This window comes from Myotis nattereri (assembly GCF_964212035.1).
Source record: "Myotis nattereri genome assembly, chromosome: 1".
NCBI classification, from domain to species: domain Eukaryota; kingdom Metazoa; phylum Chordata; class Mammalia; order Chiroptera; family Vespertilionidae; genus Myotis; species Myotis nattereri.
The window spans coordinates 1,149,279-1,169,389 of record NC_138075.1 but is presented as its reverse complement, the minus strand read 5'-3'; the positions used below and the strand labels follow the sequence as shown (position 1 = coordinate 1,169,389).

At 53.4% G+C, this 20,111-nt stretch overlaps 1 protein-coding gene and 1 gene segment (V, D, J or C); both read right to left on the bottom strand.

Annotated features, from left to right (window-relative positions):
• The window catches only part of LOC308526237 (immunoglobulin heavy constant mu-like), a 54,284-nt gene extending 51,667 nt beyond the window's left edge, over window positions 1-2,617 (bottom strand). The window contains exon 1 of the C gene segment in view: window positions 2,590-2,617.
• LOC308526227 (immunoglobulin alpha-2 heavy chain-like) overlaps window positions 1-20,111 on the bottom strand; it is a 175,055-nt gene that overhangs the window by 131,903 nt on the left and 23,041 nt on the right. The gene's annotated exons all lie outside the window — the stretch shown is intronic.

Genomic DNA, 20,111 nt, shown 5'->3' with positions numbered 1-20,111 from the left:
CAGTGCACAGATTAGTGCACCATGTGGTTCCTCAGCCTGGCCTGCACCCTCTCGCAATTTGGGATCCCTTGGGGCCTGTGGGGATCAGGCCAACACTAACAGTTCAACATCCCCTGAGGTTTGTAGAAGTGTGCCAAGCAGCAGGTGGCCCGGGAGGAAACTGAGCTCAGGCCAGGTACCACGCTGCTGCAGCTGATGCCGGCCCTGCTGCACCTGATGTCACTTGGTAGCATGCTGCCATGGAGGCGGGAGAGGCTTGTGTCGCTCCTGCTCCGTTCACTAGCCATAAGCGCAGTGTCTGTCAGTCAGCTGAGCAGCCCTCCTGCGGTGGGAGCGCACTGACCACCAAGGTGAAGTTCCTGAGTTGAGCCTTTTCCGCTTGGTGGTCAGTGTACATCATAGTGACCAGTGAAATGACCATTCAGTTGTTTAGGCTTTTATATATATAGGCTAGGGGACCGGTGCACAAAATTCATGCATGATGGCGGGGGTACCCTCTGCCCAGTCTGTACCCTCTCCAATCCGGGACCTTTTGGAGCATGTCTGACTGCTGGTTAAAGCCTGATCCCAGGAATCAGGCCTAAATCGGCAGTCAGACATCCCTCTCACATTCTCACATTCTGGGACTGCTGGCTCCTAACTGCTCACCTGCTAGCCTGCCTGATCCCCCTAAATTACCTTCTGCTGGCCTGGTCGCCCCTCACTGCCCCCCTCTGCTGGCTTGGTTGCCTCTAAATGCCCCACTCTGCTGGCCTGGTTGCTCCCAACTCCCCCTCCCCTCCACTGGCCCGGTTGCTCTTCACTGTCCCCCTCTTCCAGCCTTGTCGCCCCTCAGTGACCCCCCCTTTCTGGCCTGGTCACCGCCAACTGCCTCCCCTGCCAGTCTGGTCACCCCCAACTGCCCCCCGCCCTGCAGGTCTGGTTGCCCCTCACTGCCCCCTCTGCCGGCCTGGTCACCCCACGCAGCCTACTGTTCATTTGTTTGGTCATCTCTCACTAAGCCCCCTGCCGGCTTGGTCGCGCCACACAACTTGCTGCTCAGTCGTTTGGTCTTCCCTCACTAACTCTCCTGTGGACCTGCTCGCCCCATGCAGCTTGCTGTTTGGTCATTGCTGTGAGGGTATCCCAACCAATTTACATGCTACCCTTTTATTAGTAAGACTAGAGGCCCGGTGGACGAAATTCATGCATGGGGGACTGGTATCACTCCGCCAGGCCTGCGCCCTCTCTCAATCCTGGACCCCTTGAGTAGGGTCCTTTTGTCTGGCCGGTGTACAGGGCCTATAGGGGCTTTTCTTTCTCTGGCTCTGGCAGCTTACCCTCCCCCCCTCCCCCACTGCCACTGCTTGCCATCTGTATGGCACTGCCCTCCTTCCCCTGCCACTGGTCACCTCCCTCTGTGGGCAACAGGCATAGGGTGTGATTGTTTGGCTGGCCTGGGCCTCCCTCTGTGGGGAGATCGATTGTGGGGCTCCCAGATCAATCACCCTGCAGAGGGAGGCTCCGCCCACCCACTGCAGCGCCACCAGGCAGGTGGCCTGGGCCTCTTTCTGTAGGGCGATCATGTGGTGATGGCGGAGCCCCCGACCAATCGCATTGCACCCTCGGTGGTTGGCCTGGTGCCAGTGCGTGTCATTGCGTGGTCATCTGGAAGGTCGTCTGGATGGTTGTTCTGCTGTTGGGTGGCTTGGTCTATTTGCACATTATGCTTTTATTATTATGGATATTTGACTGCTTTATTGTCTCTTACATTCCTGACACTTGGCTAGTTTGTGGAAAATTTATCCTGTGTTCCATTTTGGGGATTTTCCTTAGACTTCCTAAAGTTCATGTATGTTTAATCTGCAGTGTTAGTCTAACTCCATGTATTATTCATTTCAGATGTTATTTTCTTAGGCTCTAGAATTCCAAAATACAGACCAGTTCTACCCTCTCCTTTCTGTGAGATTAAAGCCCATGTGTGTTTCATCCAACAGAAGCTCCTGACAGAAGACTGTCCCTATTTAAACACTTACTACAGCCCCGCCATCAAGAGCCGAACCTCCATATCCAGAGACACGTCCAAGAACCAGTTCTCCCTGCAGCTGAGCTCCGTGACGACCGAGGACACGGCCGTGTATTACTGTGCAAGATACACAGTGAGGGGAATCTCAACCACACAACCACAGGCGATCTTATTGGTTGCTGGGGCTGCATAACGTTTCTCTGGTCACTGCCCCACGACGTCCCCAATGGTCTCCTTAACATGGCAATGTCTTCTGTAGGAGGGACCAAAGGAAACATTAAGGGCTCCTTCTGACTGATGAATGGGGCAGAGGAAGTAAGTGACTTCCTCCAAGGGTTGGTGTGAAAGGAAAAGTAAGACATAAAGGGGAGGGGCAGTGTGTCCTGAAGGAGGGTGTTTACTCCTGGAGAATAAAACAATTGACCAGGTCATCAGAGACTCTATCCCCCAGGTCCCAGCTCCTGAGCTGGTCCTCATGTCTGTGGTCCTGAGCGCCCCCTGGTGGCCTGAGTGCCCCCTGCAGCCCAGCCCTGCTGTCTCCCTCAGGGAGGTTAGTGTCTGGGCTCACACTGACTTCCTCTCACTGTGTCTCGCACAGTAATACACGGCCGTGTCCTCGGTCGTCACAGAGCTCAGCTGAAGGGAGAACTGGTTCTTGGACGTGTCTCTGGATATGGAGGTTCGGCTCTTGATGGTGGGGCTGTAGTAAGTGCTTCCATAATAACATATGTACCCCATCCACTCCAACCCCTTCCCCGGGGGCTGGCGGATCCAGCTCCAGCAGTAATCACTGGTGATGGAGAATCCAGAGACTGAGCAGGTGAGGGAGAGGGTCTGCGAGGGCGTCACCAGTCCTGGGCCCGACTCCTGCAGCTGCACCTGGGACAGGACACCTGGGACAGAGAGAACACAGTGAGTCCTGGGCTCAGATGCAGGATCCCATCTCCTCACGGCTAAGCTCTGAGTCACTCACATCTGGGAGCTGACAGCAGGAAGAGGAAGAGCCACATGAGAGTCATGTCTTGCAGGTGAGGTCCTCGTCCCCCAGAAAGTGTTCTCCAGGGTGAGGAGGCCCTGCATTTAAGTGGACGCCAACTGTGTGTGTGTCTGGTGGCCGTGTGGGCATTTGCATATGGGAGGTGTCTGCACATACAAAGGGCATGAAGTGAGGGAGGTCCTGTTCTCTGGAGCTTCTCCTGGAAGGAGGTGCTGACTGTGCCCTCAGAAAACCAGTCCCTCCTTGGGATCCTGGTCACTGTGCCCAGGGACCTCTCCTTCTACACCAGGGGCTATGCTGCAGGAGGGGGTCAGGAAGTAGGATGTGGGCACAATCAGTGACTCCTTAGGGATAAAATCAATGTGCCTCCTCTTACAGAAATATGTAGATATATAGAGATACTAATGTAGAGATAGAGATGTAGATGTAGATGTGTTTGTGGATGTATACATATGTATAGATATAGATACTTTTTCCTTTGTCCTCACCTGAGGATATGTTCATTGTTTTTTAGAGGGAAAGTGCCAGGAGCCGGTCCATCCTTGCTGTTTCAAGGGACCTGGCATATATGGCATACTGTTCTTAATATGTTTGCTCACCTTCCTGGCACTATGTGTTTTAACCAAGGTCACCTCTCTGAGAAAGGTTGTTTCCCCAGGTAGGGATTTTCTCCTGAAGTTAGGGAGGGAATAAAACCCCTCAACTAAGTGCCAGGCGGGTAATTAATCACTTTAACTACGAACAATCATGCTTAAGCTACATAATCTTTACTCCCTGGAATGGAGATAAGAAACGCCCTAACCTTTGGAATAGAGATTGATAGGATTGGAATCAACTGGTATAAATACAGATGTAACGAGACAACAGGACACAGAACCTAGACACAGAACCTACACAGAACCTAGAGACAGAAGACCTTCACTGGAGAGAACATGGCAAAAGATCCTGGACAGAAACTGGCCACAGAACCTAGAGACAGAACCTAGTGAGAGAACTTGGCTGAAGAATCTAGAGACAGAACTTGGCTACAGAACCTGGATAGAACATGGCAAGAGAACCTGACTAGAACCTGGTGACTGAACCTGGCTGGAGAACCTGGAGAACCTGGCTGGAGAACCTAGCAAGAGAACATGGACACAGAACCTGGCTGGAGATCCTAACCAGAACTTCGCTGGAGATCCTGACTAGAACTTGGCTAGAGATCCTGGCTAGGCTGCTGATCAACTGAACGCTGTCTGCGTGTCATTCCTTCTTCGCTGATTCCGTCCACACCTTTGGGGACCCCTGGACCTGCTGGGGTTGGACCCCAGCAGGAAAGGAAAGGAGAGAGAGAAACATTGTGAATCAAACCAGCAACATTTTCATTTATGTATTTATTTTTTTAAATATTTCTTAATTGATATCACAGAGGAATAGAGAGGAAGAGAGAGAGAAACATCAATGATAAGAGAGAATGATTGATTGGCTGCCTCCTGCATGGCCCACACTGAAGAAATTATCTGCAACCGGGACATGTGCCCTGACCAGGAAAAAACGTGACCTCGTGGTTAATAGTTCGATGTTCAACCTCTGAGCCATGCTGGCTGGGCTGTTCCACCACTTTTAGGATTCATGGAGCTCCCTTTGCACCTGGGCTCTGGTCAGTGGGATGTTGGCAACATCATAGGTGACCAGGCCCCAGTCTTTCCCTGACTGACCTCTGACCCCACTGGCCATGGGCTTGTCCACCATGATGGTCTACAGCTCACGGGCCCCTGGACATTCCCTCAGCACAGGTGTGAGCTGTTGGAGGTGCTCTGAGCTCAGTGCTCAGCTGTGTCTCCACAGACATAAGAGGGGCCCCCCATGGTCTGACATCACATGTGGGCACTGCACGTGGGCTCAGCAGGACAGCTGAGTGGCCCTGTGCCTGGCCTCTCAGGGAGAGCCTGGCACAGGGGATGGGCATGAGAGGATGGCGTGCGGCTGCATTTAAGTCAAAACCTACCAGGCGGAAAGGAGAGGGCAGACACATCCACACGGGACGTCCTGTGCTCTCTCCATGGGGTGAGACTGTGGGCAGCAGAGGACAGAGGGTGAGGATGGGGTGGTGTCTGAGGAGCTGGATGCACAGCAGAGGTGGGTGGGCCCATGTCTCCCTTTAGCAGGTTCTCAGGATGCAGGTGGGTTCTCCAAGGGAAGTGAGACAGGTGTTGAGACACGATCCCCGGGACCAAGTTCTGAGACCCACTGGGAACAGGGCCCATCTCTGGGCCTCCATTCTGCCTCCATCACGGGACACTCTGGGAGCTGGGTCCATTTCCAGGCTCACAGAGGGGCAGTGCCCATAGGGGTCAGACCCTACACCTCCACTTGCAGCCATGTCATTGAGAGGCAAGCGGCTAACTGCCCACAAAGGGCTCCTCCTTGGCTGAGTGAGGGGCTGATCACCCTCAGGTGAGGTTTGGGGCCTGGACTCCGTGTTCCCCACTCAGCACTGTGTGGAGGGTGGGGGACGTCGCTCTCAGTGAGGGGACAGGCATCCCTACAATGTTTGCCTTGTCAACCCAGAGAGCGACCATCAGGGACATGGTGACAGGAAGGGCCCAGATGAGAAGTCGACCAGATCTGACACACAGCCACTTCCTGCTTTTTTCCTGCAGAGAATCTAATTAAAGACACAAAGAAGGAAGAAGAACTGCCCCAGGGACACTAGGAGGGAAGAAAGCATTGACCCCAATAGGAAGCCTGCACATCCCTCCAGGGACAGCCTCTGAGCTGGGACCTGGGTTTGCTGGTCCTGAGCGCCCCCTGGTGTCCCGGACGCTCCCTGCAGCCCAGCCTTGCTGTCTCCTCATGGAGGTTAGTGTCTGGGCTCACACTGACTTCCCCTCACTGTGTCTCTTGCACAGTAATACAAGGCCGTGTCCTCGGCTCTCAGGCTGCTCATTTGCAGATACAGCGAGTTCTTGGCATTGTCTCTGGAGATCGTGAAACGGCCCTTCACAGAGGCGGCGTAGTATATGCTACTACCACCACCATTAATGTATGCGACCCACTCCAGACCCTTCCCTGGAGCCTGGCGGACCCAGCTCATCCAGTAGCTGCTGAAGGTGAATCCAGAGGCTGCACAGGAGAGTCTCAGAGACCCCCCAGGCTGCACCAGGCCTCCCCCAGACTCCACCAGCTGCACCTCACACTGGACACCTGCAAACACAGAGACACAAGGTGGACTGAGAATCACATGGAAGCACCAACAGGCACAGGCACAGGTCTCAGCGCTCCCCACTCCTGAGAACGACCTTGAGAAATGATCAGGAGGAAAACGCAGCTTGGCACCAAGTCCATGGTGGAGCCGCTGGGGTCCTGTCTCAGGCGCTTGGGTTCTGGGTGTCTCTCCAACATGCTCCTTTTATGAGCAGGAGGAGAGCCCCAATTGCATGGAGTCTGCATATAAGGTGCAGCTGGGACCCTGGGCTGCATGCCTGATCTTGTCGTCCTAGGGGCGACCACAGATGGGAAAGGACTCAAGGATGCTGGCCTCAAGGGGTCCAGTCCTGACCCCGCTTCCTCCCACCTTTCCTGAGACCCATCACCCTGACCCTATTCCTTTGTGGGTAGCTTCCAGGATTGAGAGTCCTCCTTCCTCGGGGTTTTGATGAGGACCATGGTGCTCCCCCAGAGGCGCGTGAATGGGGCTTCCTCTCGCTCTGCTTCACCCGCCATGGGCCATGTCGCCTTTCTGGGGTTTGGGAATAAGAATTTGCATTGGATGATACTTTTATTTTGAAACTGAAAGGTTCTTTTTGTTGTTGTCCCCAAGCACATCTTACACACAAATATGTAATCGGACAGTGCATGGTCTGTGCTACCTGTCACTACTTGAGCCAAATGAGCAGAGACAGGGGTGAATCATATACAGGCATTCATTCCAATACTGCGGGCAATATGGGGAAGCAGCAGGTCACCCAGTAAAATTTGCTCTGCAGCCCCCATAAATCAGCTGCTTATACTGAGTAAAAGGATAGAAGATTACAAGGGAAGTAGCCAAATGCTCTGCTAAAGGGGCAGGTGACAGGGAGCAGAGGGCTGGGACCTTCAAAGGGCTGGTGGGCTGGTTCCTGCAAGAAAGTTGTTCATCTCCAGGATGATTGGCAGCTGCAAATGTGGAGGAGGGGCTGCACTTCCAGGTGAGCTCCCAGGTCCCAGTGCGGCTGCCAGCCAGGCTAGAAGGCGCCTTCTCCAATCAGAATAAACCATCACGGCGCACAGAGCACAATGACTATGTCATACAATTCCAGCCGGTTCCCCACATTCTATTCCTGCCCCTATAAAATCTCAAACCTCTATATGTGAGGAGGCAGGAGAGGCTGGGCTGGAGACTATGGCCGCAGCCTCAGTCTCTAATCTGCTGTCCCTGTCACAAGCACGCAGCTGCCTCCAGAAACCACAGATTACACTCTACTTCCTTCTATGCGTGTGCAAAAGCCCTGTTTCTTAGCCCCTCAAATTGGGAGATTCCATCGTTTACACATGGACCCTGGCAGGTGGGGCTCAGTGGTTGGCACATCCGTCCCCATACCAAAGGGTGTGAACTCTTTAGAACTAATTCACCCTGTCCAGTTGGGAGGTTTTTAATAACTGTGTGAACTTCCCAATCCACACAGAGAAAACAAGTGTATGAACGTATGTTGTAAATGAGGAAAAGGCAACACTTTGGTATAAGAAATGTCCTAACATGTAGAGAATGCTTTATAAAATTTTATTGGAGCCAAACTGATGACAACTGAGGGGCAGCAAAACCTCAAATGCTCCAGAGAATAACCGTTTGCAGCTGCATTTGTGCATTTGCAGTTAAGGAGGGAAGGTGAGGAGTGACATGGAGGTGGGAAAGAGCAAGGCGGGGACTTGATGCCAGGATAGTGAACAGGAGGTTCTCTCTCTCTCTCTCTCTCTCTCTCTCTCTCTCTCTCTCTCTCTCTCTTTTCTAATCTTTATTGTTGATGGTATTGCATAGCCCCCCTTCTCCCCATTGTCTGCTTCCCTCTCGCTCCCATTCCCTCTGCAGGCCCCACCCACCCCATTGTCTGTGTCCATGGGTTAGGCATATATACAGACACATTCATTGGTTGATCTCCTCCCACCCACCCTCCCCTGGCTTCCTTCTGAGGTTCGATGGTCTTTTCATGCTATTTTTGTTCATCAGTTAATTTGGTCCATTAGCAATGCAGACTGGTGGAGCCATTATGGAAAACAGTACAGAGTTTCCTCAAAAAATTGAAAATGGAACTCCTATTTGACCCAGTGATCCCACTTCTAGGAATAAATCCGAAGAAACCCAAAAACTCATCAGAGAGAATGCATGCACCCCTATGCTTATAGAAGTGCAATTTAGAACAGCTAACAGGAAGCAGACTAAGTGCCCGACAGCAGATGATTGGATAAAAAAACTGTGGTACATCTACCCCATGAAAGCTAATCAGCTGTGAGAAAGAAAGAACTCTTACCATGTGCAACAGCAGGGATATGTCTGACAAGGGGTTAATCTCCAAAATGTATAGGGACTCGTACAACTTAACAAAAGGAAGACAACAATACAATTGAAAAATGGGCAAAGGGCCTCATGGGAAAGTCTCCAATGTGGACAGACATATGGCCAAGAAGTGCCCTCCTGATGGTGGTCATGCTGATGTCAATGAGTGTTAACCCAGATGTACAGGAACAAAGGACGGAGTGCTTAAGGCAAAGATGGGTGACCATGTTCAGTGGGAGTCTGAGGGTCCAAGTCCTAATTCTTTTTTCTTTAAATTATATCTTTATTGTTGCAGGTATTACACATGTCCCCTTCATCCCCCATTGACACCTTCTAGCCCGGCCCCAGGTGCCCAGATCTTCACCATCCTCTTGTCTGTATCCCTGGGTGATGCACATCTGCATACGAGTTTGTTGGTTGACCTTTCATATGTCTCTTGGCCATCGGTAAGTTCCTTTTGGAGAAATGTGTATTTAGGTCCTTTGCCCTTCAGGGCCAATCAGGGGGTTGGGGAGCTCCCCCCTGTCACTCACAGAGTAGGGCCAATAGAGGAGTTGGGGCACCACCCCCTGTCACACAAAGAGCAGGGCCGATCAGGGGGTTGGGGCACCGCAGCCTGTCACACACAGAGCCACAGGGCGATCAGGGAGTTGGGGAGCTCCCCCCTATCAGGCACAGAGCAGGGCTGATCAGGGGTTGGGGCGCCTTCCCCTGTCATGAACAGAGCAGGGCGGATAGGGAGGTTGTGGCCCCGCCCCCTGTCACACACAGAGTCGCAGGGCGATCAGGGGGTTTGGGCATTGCCCCCTGTCACGCTGATCCCAGTGCCGGGAGGCCTTGCGGCTCTGCTGATCCCGGTGCCGGGAGGCATATTACCCTTTTACTATATAGGATAGAGTCCTGGTGCACGGATGGGGGCCGGCTGGTTTGCCCTGAAGGGTGTCCTGGATCAGGGTGGGGGTCCCCACTGGGGTGCCTGGCCAGCCTGGATGAGGGGATGATGGCTGTTTGCAGCTGGTCACACCCCCTTCAGGGTGGGGGTCCCCACTGGGGTGCCTGGCCAGTCTGACTGAGGGGCTGAGGGCTGTTTTCAGGCTGGCGGGAGACTGAAGCTCCCAACTGCTCCTTTTTTTCATTTTTTTTTTTTTTTATTCTGGGCGAGCTTTAGCTCTGAGGCTTGGCTCCAGCTCTGAGGCCTCGGCTGCTGAAAGCAGGTATCTGGTTTGTTTGGGTTCTATAATCGAAACACTGTTTTAACTCCAGCTCTGAGATCCCTGCTGGCTGAAAGCAGGTTTCTGGGGTTTTGTTTAGCTTCTATATTTGTAACAATGTTTCAAACTGCAAGCTCAGAGGCCGGCAAGGCAGGCAGGGAACGTTGGAGTCTTCCATCACTGAAGCAGGCAAGCCTCATGTTCACTTCAAGCTGCCTAGCTGCCAGCCGCCATCTTGGCTGGTAGTTAATTTGCATATCACCCTGATTAGCCAATGGGAAGGGTAGCTGAGGTATGGCTAATTACCATGTTTCTCTTTTATTAGATAGGATTAAAATTCCTTTTATTGATTTTAAAGAGGAAGGGAGAGAGAGATAGAAACCTCAATGATGCGAGAGAATTATTGGTTGACTGCCTCCTGCATGCCCCCCACTGGGGATGTTTCCCTCATCTGGGACATGTGCCCTGTCTGGGAATCTAATGGTGACCTCCTGGTTCATAGGTCGATGCTCAACCAGTGAGCCATGCTGGTTGGGCTCCTCCTGCATTTTTAGAATTCACAGATATCCCTGTGTACCTGGGCTCTCGTCAATGAGACGTTGGCAGCATAATAGATGACCAGGCCCCAGCCCTTCCCTGACTGCCCTTTCATCCCAGGGGGCACGTACTCATCCACTAGGATCCTCTGCAGCTCATGATCCCCCTAGAGGTTCCCTAAGCACAGGTGTGAGCTGTGGGAGCTGTGAGGTCAGTGCTCAGTTGTGTCTCCACCTGACACAGGTGGGGCCCCATGGTCTGACATCACACATGGGCACTGCACGTGGGCTGGACAGGGTGGATGAGGTCACTTCAGGGCGCCTGGGTGGCTCTGGAATTGGGATCCCAGGGAGAGCCTGGCACAGGAGATGGGCATGAGGGGTGAGCTGGGGTTGCATTTAAGACAAAATCTACCAGGGGGAAAGGAGAGGGCAGACATGCTGGAGTCCGACCCCAGCAGGTCCAGGGGTCCCCAAAGGTGTGGACGGAGTCGGCGAAGAAGGAATGACATGGAGGCAGAGTTCAGTTGATCATCCTAGCCAGGTTCCCTAGCCAGGATCTCCAGCCAAGTTCTGTCCAGGTTCTCTAGCCATGTTCTCTTGCTAGGTTCTCCAGCCATGTTCCGTCGCCAAGTTCTGTAGCCAGGTTTTTCAGCCAGGTTCTATCCAGGTTCTCCAGCCAAGTTCTGTAGCCAGGTTCTGTCCAGGATCTTTTGCCATGTTCTCTTGCTAGGTTCTGTCTCTAGGTTCTGTGTCCTGTTGTCTTGTTACATCTGTATTTATACCAGTTGATTTTAATCCTGTCAATTTCTATTGCAAAGGTTAGGGCGTTTCTTATCTCCATTCCAGGGAGTAAAGATTATGTAGCTTAAGCATGATTGTTCGTAGTTAAAGTGATTAACTACCCGCCTGGCACTTAGTTAAGGGGTTTTATCCCCTCTCTAACTTCAGGGGAAAATCCGTACCTGGGGAAACAACCTTTCTCAGAGAGGTGACCTTGGTTAAAACACATAGCGCTAAGGGGAGCAAACATATTAAGAATAGTATGCTATATACGCCAGATCCCTTGAAACATGCTGTGCAGATGTTTCTTCCCTGCAGCGACTGTGTCAAGCAGCAAGGATGGACCGGCTCCAAGCACAGACACAGTCACATGGGACGTCCTGTGCAGGCCCCATGGGGTGAGAGTGTGGGAGGCAGAGGACAGAGCGTGAGGGTGGGGTGGTGTCTGCGGAGCTGGAGGCACAGCAGAGGTGTGTGGGACCATGTCTTTCTTCAGCAGCTTCTCGGGATGCAGGTGGATTCTCCAGGGGAAGCGGGACTGGTGTTGGGACATGTCCCCTGGGACCAGGTTCTGAGACCCAAGGGGAACAAGTCCCAGCAGGGCTATTACAGGACCTGTCACTGGGCCTGCTTCCTGCCTGTGTCCAGGGACACCCTGGGAGCTGGGTACACCTCTCAGGCTCACAAGGAGCAACGCCCACAGGGGTCAGACTCTACACCTCCATGTGTAGCCATGTCAGTGAGAGGCAAGTGGCTAACTTCCTCCAAAGGGCTCCTCTTGGGGCAGAGCGAGGGATGGTAACCCTCAGGTGAGGTTTGGGGCCTGGACTCCGTGTTCTCCTCTCAGCACTGGGTGGAGGTTGGGGGATGTTGCTCTCAGTGAGGGGAGGGATATCCCTATAATGTTTTCCTTGTCAACCCAGAGAGTGACCATCAGGGACATGATGACAGGAAGGACCCAGATGAGAAGTCCACCAGATCTGATACACAGCCAGTTCCTGCTTTTTTTCCTACAGAGAATATAATTAAAGACACAAAGTAGGAAGCAGGAACTGCCCCAGGGACAGTAGGAGAGAAGAAAGCATTGATCCCAATAGGAAGCCTGCACAATCCTCCAGGAGCCTCTGAGCTGGGACCCTGGGTTTGCTTGTTATGAGCGCCCCTGGTGTCCTGGATGCCCCTGGCAACCCTGCCCTGCTGTCTCCTCAGGGAGGTTAGTGTCTGGGCTCACACTGACTTCCCCTCACTGTGTCTCTTGCACAGTAATACAAGGCCGTGTCCTCGGCTCTCAGGCTACTCATTTGCAGATACAGCGAGTTCTTGGCATTGTCTCTGGAGATGGTGAAGCGGCCCTTCACAGACGCAGTATAGTATGTGCAACCACCATTCCAATTAATGTATGAGACATGGCGGACCCAGAGCATGGCATAGTCATCAAAGGTGAATCCAGAGGCTGCACAGGAGAGTCTCAGAGACCCCCCAGGCGGCACCAGGCCTCCCCCAGACTCCACCAGCTGCACCTCACACTGGACACCTGCAAACACAGAGACACAAGGTGGACTGAGAATCACATGGAAGCACCAACAGGCACAGGCACAGGTCTCAGCGCTCCCCACTCCTGAGAACAACCTTGAGAAATGATCAGGAGGAAAACGCAGCTTGGCACCAAGTCCATGGTGGAGCCGCTGGGGTCCTGTCTCAGGCGCTTGGGTTCTGGGTGTCTCCCCAACATGCCGGGCAAGGGCCCCCTGTTATGAGCAGGAGGAGAGCCCCATTTGCATGGAGTCTGCATATAAGGTACAGCTGGGACCCTGGGCTGCATGCCTGACCTTGTCGTCCTAGGGGCGACCCCAGATGGGAAAGGACTCAAGGATGCTGGCCACAGGGGGTCCTGTCCTGACCCCCCTCCCTCCTTTCCCAAGACCCGTCACCCTGACCCCATTCCTTTGGGGGCAGCTTCCAGGACTGAGAGTCCTCCTTCCTTGGGGTTTTGATGAGGACCCAGGGGTGCTGCACAAAGGGCAGGTGGATGGGGCTTCCTCTCGCTCTCCTTCACCGGCCGTGGGCCATGTTGCCTTTCTGGGGTTTGGGAATAAGGATGTGCATTGGATGATGCTTCTATTTTGAAGATGAAAGTTTCTCCCTGTTATTTTCCTCAGTCAGATCCTCCACAAAACTGGCACCTCTACATGTGAGGAGGCAGGAGAAGCTGGGCTGGATGTTGTGTCCACAGCCTCTGTCTCAAACCTGCTGCCACTCTCAGAGGCACACAGCTGCTTCCTGAAAGAACACATTTCTCTTAACTTCCCTGCTGTTCCTGTGCAAAAGCCATATTTCCCAACCTCTCAAAGCGGGAAAATTTCCATTATTTACAAATGGAACCCTGGCTGGTGAGTCTCAGTGGTTGGAGGGTCATCCCACATTAAAGGGTGTGAACTCTTTAGAGTCACCACCACCATCATGTGGAGGCAGCAGGTTTTTAATAATTGTGTGCACCTCCCTCTCCACACGGAGAAGAAACATGAATGAACATCTGTGGTAAATGAAGTAAAGACAACACGTTGATGTAAGAACTGTCCAAACATGGAGAGAATGTTTTATAAGATTTTATTCCAGGCAAAGTGTTGACAACTGTTCGGAGCAGGACCTCAAATGCTCTGGAGAATAACTGTTTGCAGCTGCGTTTGTGTATTTGAAGTTAAGGAGAGAAGGTGAGGGATGACATGGAGGTGGGAGAGAGCAAGGTGGGTACTGGATGCCAGGATAGTGAACAGGAGATCTCTCTCTCTCTCTCTCTCTCTCTCTCTCTCTCTCTCTCTCCTAATCTTTTTTGTTGAAAGTATTACCTAGCTCCCCCTTTTCTCCCCTTTATCCTCTCCCTGCTGGCTCCCATTCCCTCCCCAGGCCCTCACCACTCATTGTGTCCACAGGTTAGGCATATATGCAGACAAGTTCATTGGTTGATCTCTTCCCACTCACCCTCCCCTGCCTCCCCTCTGAGGTTCCATGGTCTGTTCCTGCTTCTATGTCTCTGGGTCTATTTTTGTTCATCAGTTTATTTGGTCCATTAGTAATGCAGACTGGGGCAGCCATTCTGGAAAACAGTATAGAGTTTCCACCTAAAAATTAAAAATGGAACTCTATTTGACACAGTGATCCCACTTCCCAGTCGGAGATCAAGTCCAGGCCTGGATATATGGTCGATCCTCTCTCTCTCTCTCTCTCTCTCTCTCTCTCTCTCTCTCTCTCTCTCTCGACCAGGGCCAAGTCCGGACCTGGACATCTGGTCGACCGCAGCCACCATGCAACCAGGCCCGAAATCCCAGGTGTGGTTCAGGGAGAGGACCTGCAGCGGGTCCCTGCGCCCTCAGCAGCGCTGGGCCTCTGGGCTCCTGGGGAGCGGGCGGAAGTCAGTCCCAGAGGCACGTTTTCCTCCTGACCCTTCTCTCAGGAGGAGCCGCCTCCATCTCATCGCTGTGGTCTGACCCGCCCATCGCCTTCTCCAGCCCTTTCTCGGCCTCCAGGGCGGTTTCCATCTCCATCTCGGCCTCCTGCGTCTGAGTGACCACTGCGCCCGGGTCCGTTTCCAAAACTTCTGATGAGCCCTTGGGGAGGCGCTTATGATTCCTGCTCAGCTCTTGGACGGAACCATGTCCTTTGGGTTCCACACTGCGCTCCCCCAGCAGCTCCCACAGGACACGCTCAAGGGACCCCCAGGAGACTGCGTGCGGCCTCCAGCCGGCGCCATGCTGCGCCCCCAGCACTTCCAGTAGCTCTGGGGGACCCCAGGGACCGCCCGCAGACAACATGCTCCTGCAGCAGCCAGGGCCCCTGGGGAAACCCACCCAAACACGGTCCCACCATCTCCAAACGCCCTCTGTGCTGACACAGACGGTGCCCCATCACTGCGCCCACACACCTTCCGCAGCGCCTGGGGCCTCGCGGCCACGTTCTCACAGGGTTTCTGTTCTGCTCTTTCTCCTCCATGGAGGCCCCGCGTCTGAACCCACCAGCGCTGCCCTCTGGGAGCAGTGCAACCCGGGTCATGGGATCCGCAGTCACCATGTCCTCGCAAACCTCAAAGCCTCCAAACACTGAGACTCCTGAGGCCCCGCGGCCTCTCCCTCACCGCCAGGCTGGGGTCCAGCAGCAGCAGCTGCTGCCACACCAGCTGGGCCAGCTCTGAGCATGTGCACTGAGACCTGGGCGCTGGGGGCTGGAGCTTTCCCAGCAGCTCACCCTCCTCTTGCTCAGTCCCTTTCTCTGCTGCTGCCAAATGGGCCTCACAGTCCCTGGAGGGAGAACTGAGGTCTCTTGAAGGGCTTGGTCCTGCTCTGGCCCATGACACAGTGAGGACCAAGAGGGAACAGAAGGGACGAGCCAGTGGCTGCTGCCCAGCTGGTGACAGGTCCTTGAGGAGTGCGTGGTTCACTGGACAGCTTACCTGGGCCTGGGACTGGGACTGCAGGGGCCACAGGGAAAGGAGTGACTAAGCGCAAGGGAGGAGACCATAGTTTTCTTTGTAGAAGTTCTTGGGAGATTGAAACCACACAAGTCCCTGGAGGCAGAATTCCTCGCCCTCCCCCACCACCTCTCCAAAATAAAAGCCCTGCGCCCGTCTCCTTTCCAGTCTCCATCCAAGCAGGTCTGACTTGCTGAGTGATCTTTCCTGTGCTTCTCAGAGGTTCAGTCAGGAGCATAATAACCATCCCACGTCCCCTTGGTGTGTGTGTGTCATAAACATCTGTACCAGCTGCTGTGTCTCTGCATCTGCATGGTGCCCACTCCTCTGGGTGCTGTGAGCATGAGGACAGGACCAGGTCTGTCACCCTGTGGGTCCTTCTTCTGCAGCTTTGGGTTCACAGTCATGTCGGGCCCATGGTCCAGCATTCAGGGGAGCTGCACTGTTGAGTCATTGGAGCCTTTTGTTGGATTCATTTGATATGTGTCAATGATTTGATGATAAAACTCATTATGGCCCAAGTGTGTGTGAAAGAGACTCTACCTTTTGTTCACAGGAGAAAGTTGTCTCTCTTTACAACAGACTTTCTAGCTCAGAGACTCAGACGTCAGCGAAGAATCAGGATCCAGAGGTTCCCTGAGGGAAACTGTGACATGAACAGGAAACCACACAGGAACCAGCCCAGACCTCCAACTGCACCTGCTGCTGGGATGGTCCTTGTGTTCAGGGACCCTGAGCGCCCCCTGGTGGTCAGAGACCTTCCTGCAGGGAGGTTAGGGTCTGGGCTCACACTGACTTCCCCTCACTGTGTCTCTTGCACAGTAATACACGGCCGTGTCCTGGGTGGTCACAGAGCTCAGCTGCAGGGAGAACTGGTTCTTGGATGTGTCTATGGAGATGGAGGTTCGGCTCTTGAGGGAGGGGCTGTAGTAAGTGCTCCCATCATAATCTATGCGCGCAATCCACTCCAGCCCCTTCCCTGGGGGCTGGCGGATCCAGCTCCAGCCATAACCACTGGTGATGGAGTAACCAGAGACAGAGCAGGTGAGGGAGAGGGTCTGCGAGGGCGTCACCAGTCCTGGGCCCGACTCCTGCAGCTGCACCTGGGACAGGACACCTGGGACAGAGAGAACACAGTGAGTCCTGGGCTCAGATGCAGGGTCCCCATCTCCTCACGTCTAAGCCCTGAGTCACTCACATCTGGGAGCTGACAGCAGGAAGAGGAAGAGCCACATGGGAGTCATGTCTTGCAGGTGAGGTCCTCGTCCCCCAGAAAGTGTTCTCCAGGGTGAGGAGGCCGTGCATTTAAGTGGACGCCAACTGTGTGTGTGTCTGGTGGCCGTGTGGGCATTTGCATATGGGAGGTGTCTGCACATACAAAGAGCAAGAGGTGAGGGAGGTCCTGGTCTCTGGAGCTTCTCCTCGAAGAAGGTGCTGACTGTGCCCTCAGAGAACTAGGCCCTCCCTGTTGTCCTGGTCACCATGCCCAGTGATTTCTCCTTTCACACCAGGGGCTATGCTGCAGGAGGTGGTCAGGAAGTAGGATGTGGGCACAATCAGTGACTCCTTAGGGATGAATTCAGTGTGCCTCTGCTGGGATAGATATAGATATAGATGATATAGATAGATATAGATATAGACTAGATGTAGATATAGATAATATTTAGATATAGAGATTGAGATATGGTTATTGATATAGTTATAGTTATAGATATAGAGATACAGATATTTTAAAAATATATATAATTTTCTTGATATTTAGAGAGAGAGGACAGGAGAGGGATAGAAAGAAACATACACTAGATAATCATTGATTGGCTGCCTCCTGCATGGGCCCCACTGGGGATGGAGACCGTAACCCCATCATGTGCCCTAACCAGGGATTAAACTAGTGATTTCTTGGTTCCTATGTCGACGCTCAACCACTGAGCCACCCGAGCCAGGCTGGATCTTCTTTCTTTGTCCTCACCTGAGGACGTGTTCATTGATTTTTAGAGGGAAAGGAAAGGAGAGAGAGAAGGACAGAGGGAAATATTGACCAGTTTCCTCTCGTATACACCCATACTGCTAATCACACCCACAACATTTTCATTTATTTATTTAAACATTTAAAAATAGATATTAGAAAGAAAGGGAGAATAAAAGAGAGAGGGAAACATCAAAGATGAGAGCAAATAATTGATTGGCTGCCTCCTGCCTGCCCCACACTGAGGATGTTGCCCAAAACCTGGGCATTTGCCCTGACCAGGAATCAACTGTGACCTCCTGGTTCATAGGTCACCACTGAACCACTGATCCATGCTGGTGTTGGGGTCCAACCCCAGCAGGTCCAGGGGTTCCCATAGGTGGGGACAGAGTCGGCGAAGAAGGAATGACACCGAGGCAGCGTTCAGTAGATCAGCCTAGCAAGGTTCTCCTTGTCTTATTACATCTGTGTTTATACCAGTTGATTTTAATCCTATCAATTTCTATTCCAAAGGTTAGGGCGTTTCTTATCTCCATTCCAGGGAGTAAAGATTATGTAGCTTAAGCGTGATTGTTTGTAGTTAAAGTGATTAACTACCCGCCTGGCACTTAGTTAAGAGGCTTTATTCCCTCCCTAACTTCAGGGAAAAATCCCTACCTGGGGAAACAACCTTTCTCAGAGAGGTTACCTTAGTTAAAACACATAGTGCCAAGAAAGGGAGAAAACATATTAAGAACAGTATGCCATATACGCCAGGTCCCTTGAAACATATGCTGTGCAGATGTTTCTTCCCTGCAGCGACTGTGTCAAGCAGCAAGGATGACCGGTGTCCGGCATGCTGGCTGGGCTGTCCCTGCACTTTTAGGATTCACAGACCTCTCTGTGTACTGGGCTCTGGTCAGCGAGACGTTGGCAACATCATAGGTGACCAGGCCCCAGACCGTCCCTCTCTTCCCTCTGACCCCATTGGCCACGGGCTTGTCCACCACGATGCTCTGCAGCTCACGGGCCCCTGGTGGTTCCCTCAGCACAGGTGTGAGCTGCTGGAGGTGCTCTGAGCTCAGTGCTCAGCTGTGTCTCCACCTGACACAGGTGGGGCCCCAGGACCTGACATCATATGTGGACCCTACATGTGGGCTCAGCAGGATGGCTGAGTGGCCCTGGCCCTGGCGTCTAAGGGAAGGGCTGGCACAAGAGATGGGCATGAGGGGATGGTGTGGGGGTGAATTTAAGGCAAAACCTACCAGGGCGGGAAGGTGAGGGCAGACACAGCCACACGGGACGTCCTGTGCAGGCCCCGATGGGGTGAGAGTGTGGGCGGCAGAAGACAGAGGGTGAGGAATGGGGTGGTGTCTGCGGAGCTGGAGGCACAGCAGAGGTGGGAGGGCCCATGTCTCCCTTCAGCAGGTTCTCAGGATCCAGGTGGATTCTCCAGGGGAAGAAAGACAGGTGTTGGGGCACGTCCCCTGGGACCAGGTTCTGAGACTCAGTAGGAACAGGGCCCAGCAGGGCTTCCTGCCTCATTTGGGGCACACGGAGATGCGGGAGCTTCCAGACTCACAGAGAGGCAGTGCCCATCAGGTCCGACCCGACACCTCAATGGACAGCCATGTCAATGAGAGGCAAGAGGGTAACTGCCCCCAAAGGGCTCCTCCTGGGGCAGAGCGAGGGGCTGGTAACCCTCAGGTGAGGTTTTGGTTCTGGACTCCGTGTTCCCCGCTCAGCAGTGCGTGGAGGGTGGGGGATGTCACTCTCAGTGAGGGGACAGGAATCCCTACAATGTTTTCCTTGTCAACCCAGAGAGGGACCATCAGGGACCTGGTGACAGGAAGGGCACAGATGAGAAGCTGACCAGATCTGACACACAGCCACTTCCTGCTTTTTTCCTGCAGAGAATCTAATTAAAGACACAAAGAAGGAAGAGGAACTGCCCCAGGGACACTGGGAGGGAAGAAAGCATTGACCCCAATAGGAAGCCTGCACAACCCTCCAGGGACAGCCTCTGAGCTGGAACCCTGGGTTTGCTGTTCCTGAGCGCCCCCTGGTGTCCTGGACGCTCCCTGCAGCCCAGCCCTGCTGTCTCCTCAGGGAGGTTAGTGTCTGGGCTCACACTGACTTCCCCTCACTGTGTCTCTTGCACAGTAATACATGGCGGTGTCCTCGGCTCTCAGGCTGCTCATTTGCAGATACAGCGAGTTCTTGGCGTTGTCTCTGGAGATGGTGAAGCGGCCCTTCACAGCGTCAGCGTAGTATGTGGTACCACCATTCCAACTAATGTATGCAACCCACTCCAGGCCCTTCCCTGGAGACTGGCGGGCCCAGTGCATGTTGTAGTTACCGAAGGTGAATCCAGAGGCTGCACAGGAGAGTCTCAGAGACCCCCCAGGCTGCACCAGGCCTCCCCCAGACTCCACCAGCTGCACCTCACACTGGACACCTGCAAACACAGAGACACAAGGTGGACTGAGCATCACATGTAAGCACCAACAGGCACAGGCACAGGTCTCAGCGCTCCCCCTCCTGAGAACGACCTTGAGAAATGATCAGGAGGAAAACACAGCTTGGCACCAAGTCCATGGTGGAGCCGCTGGGGTCCTGTCTCAGGTGCTTGGGCTCTGGGTGTCTCCCCAACATGCCGG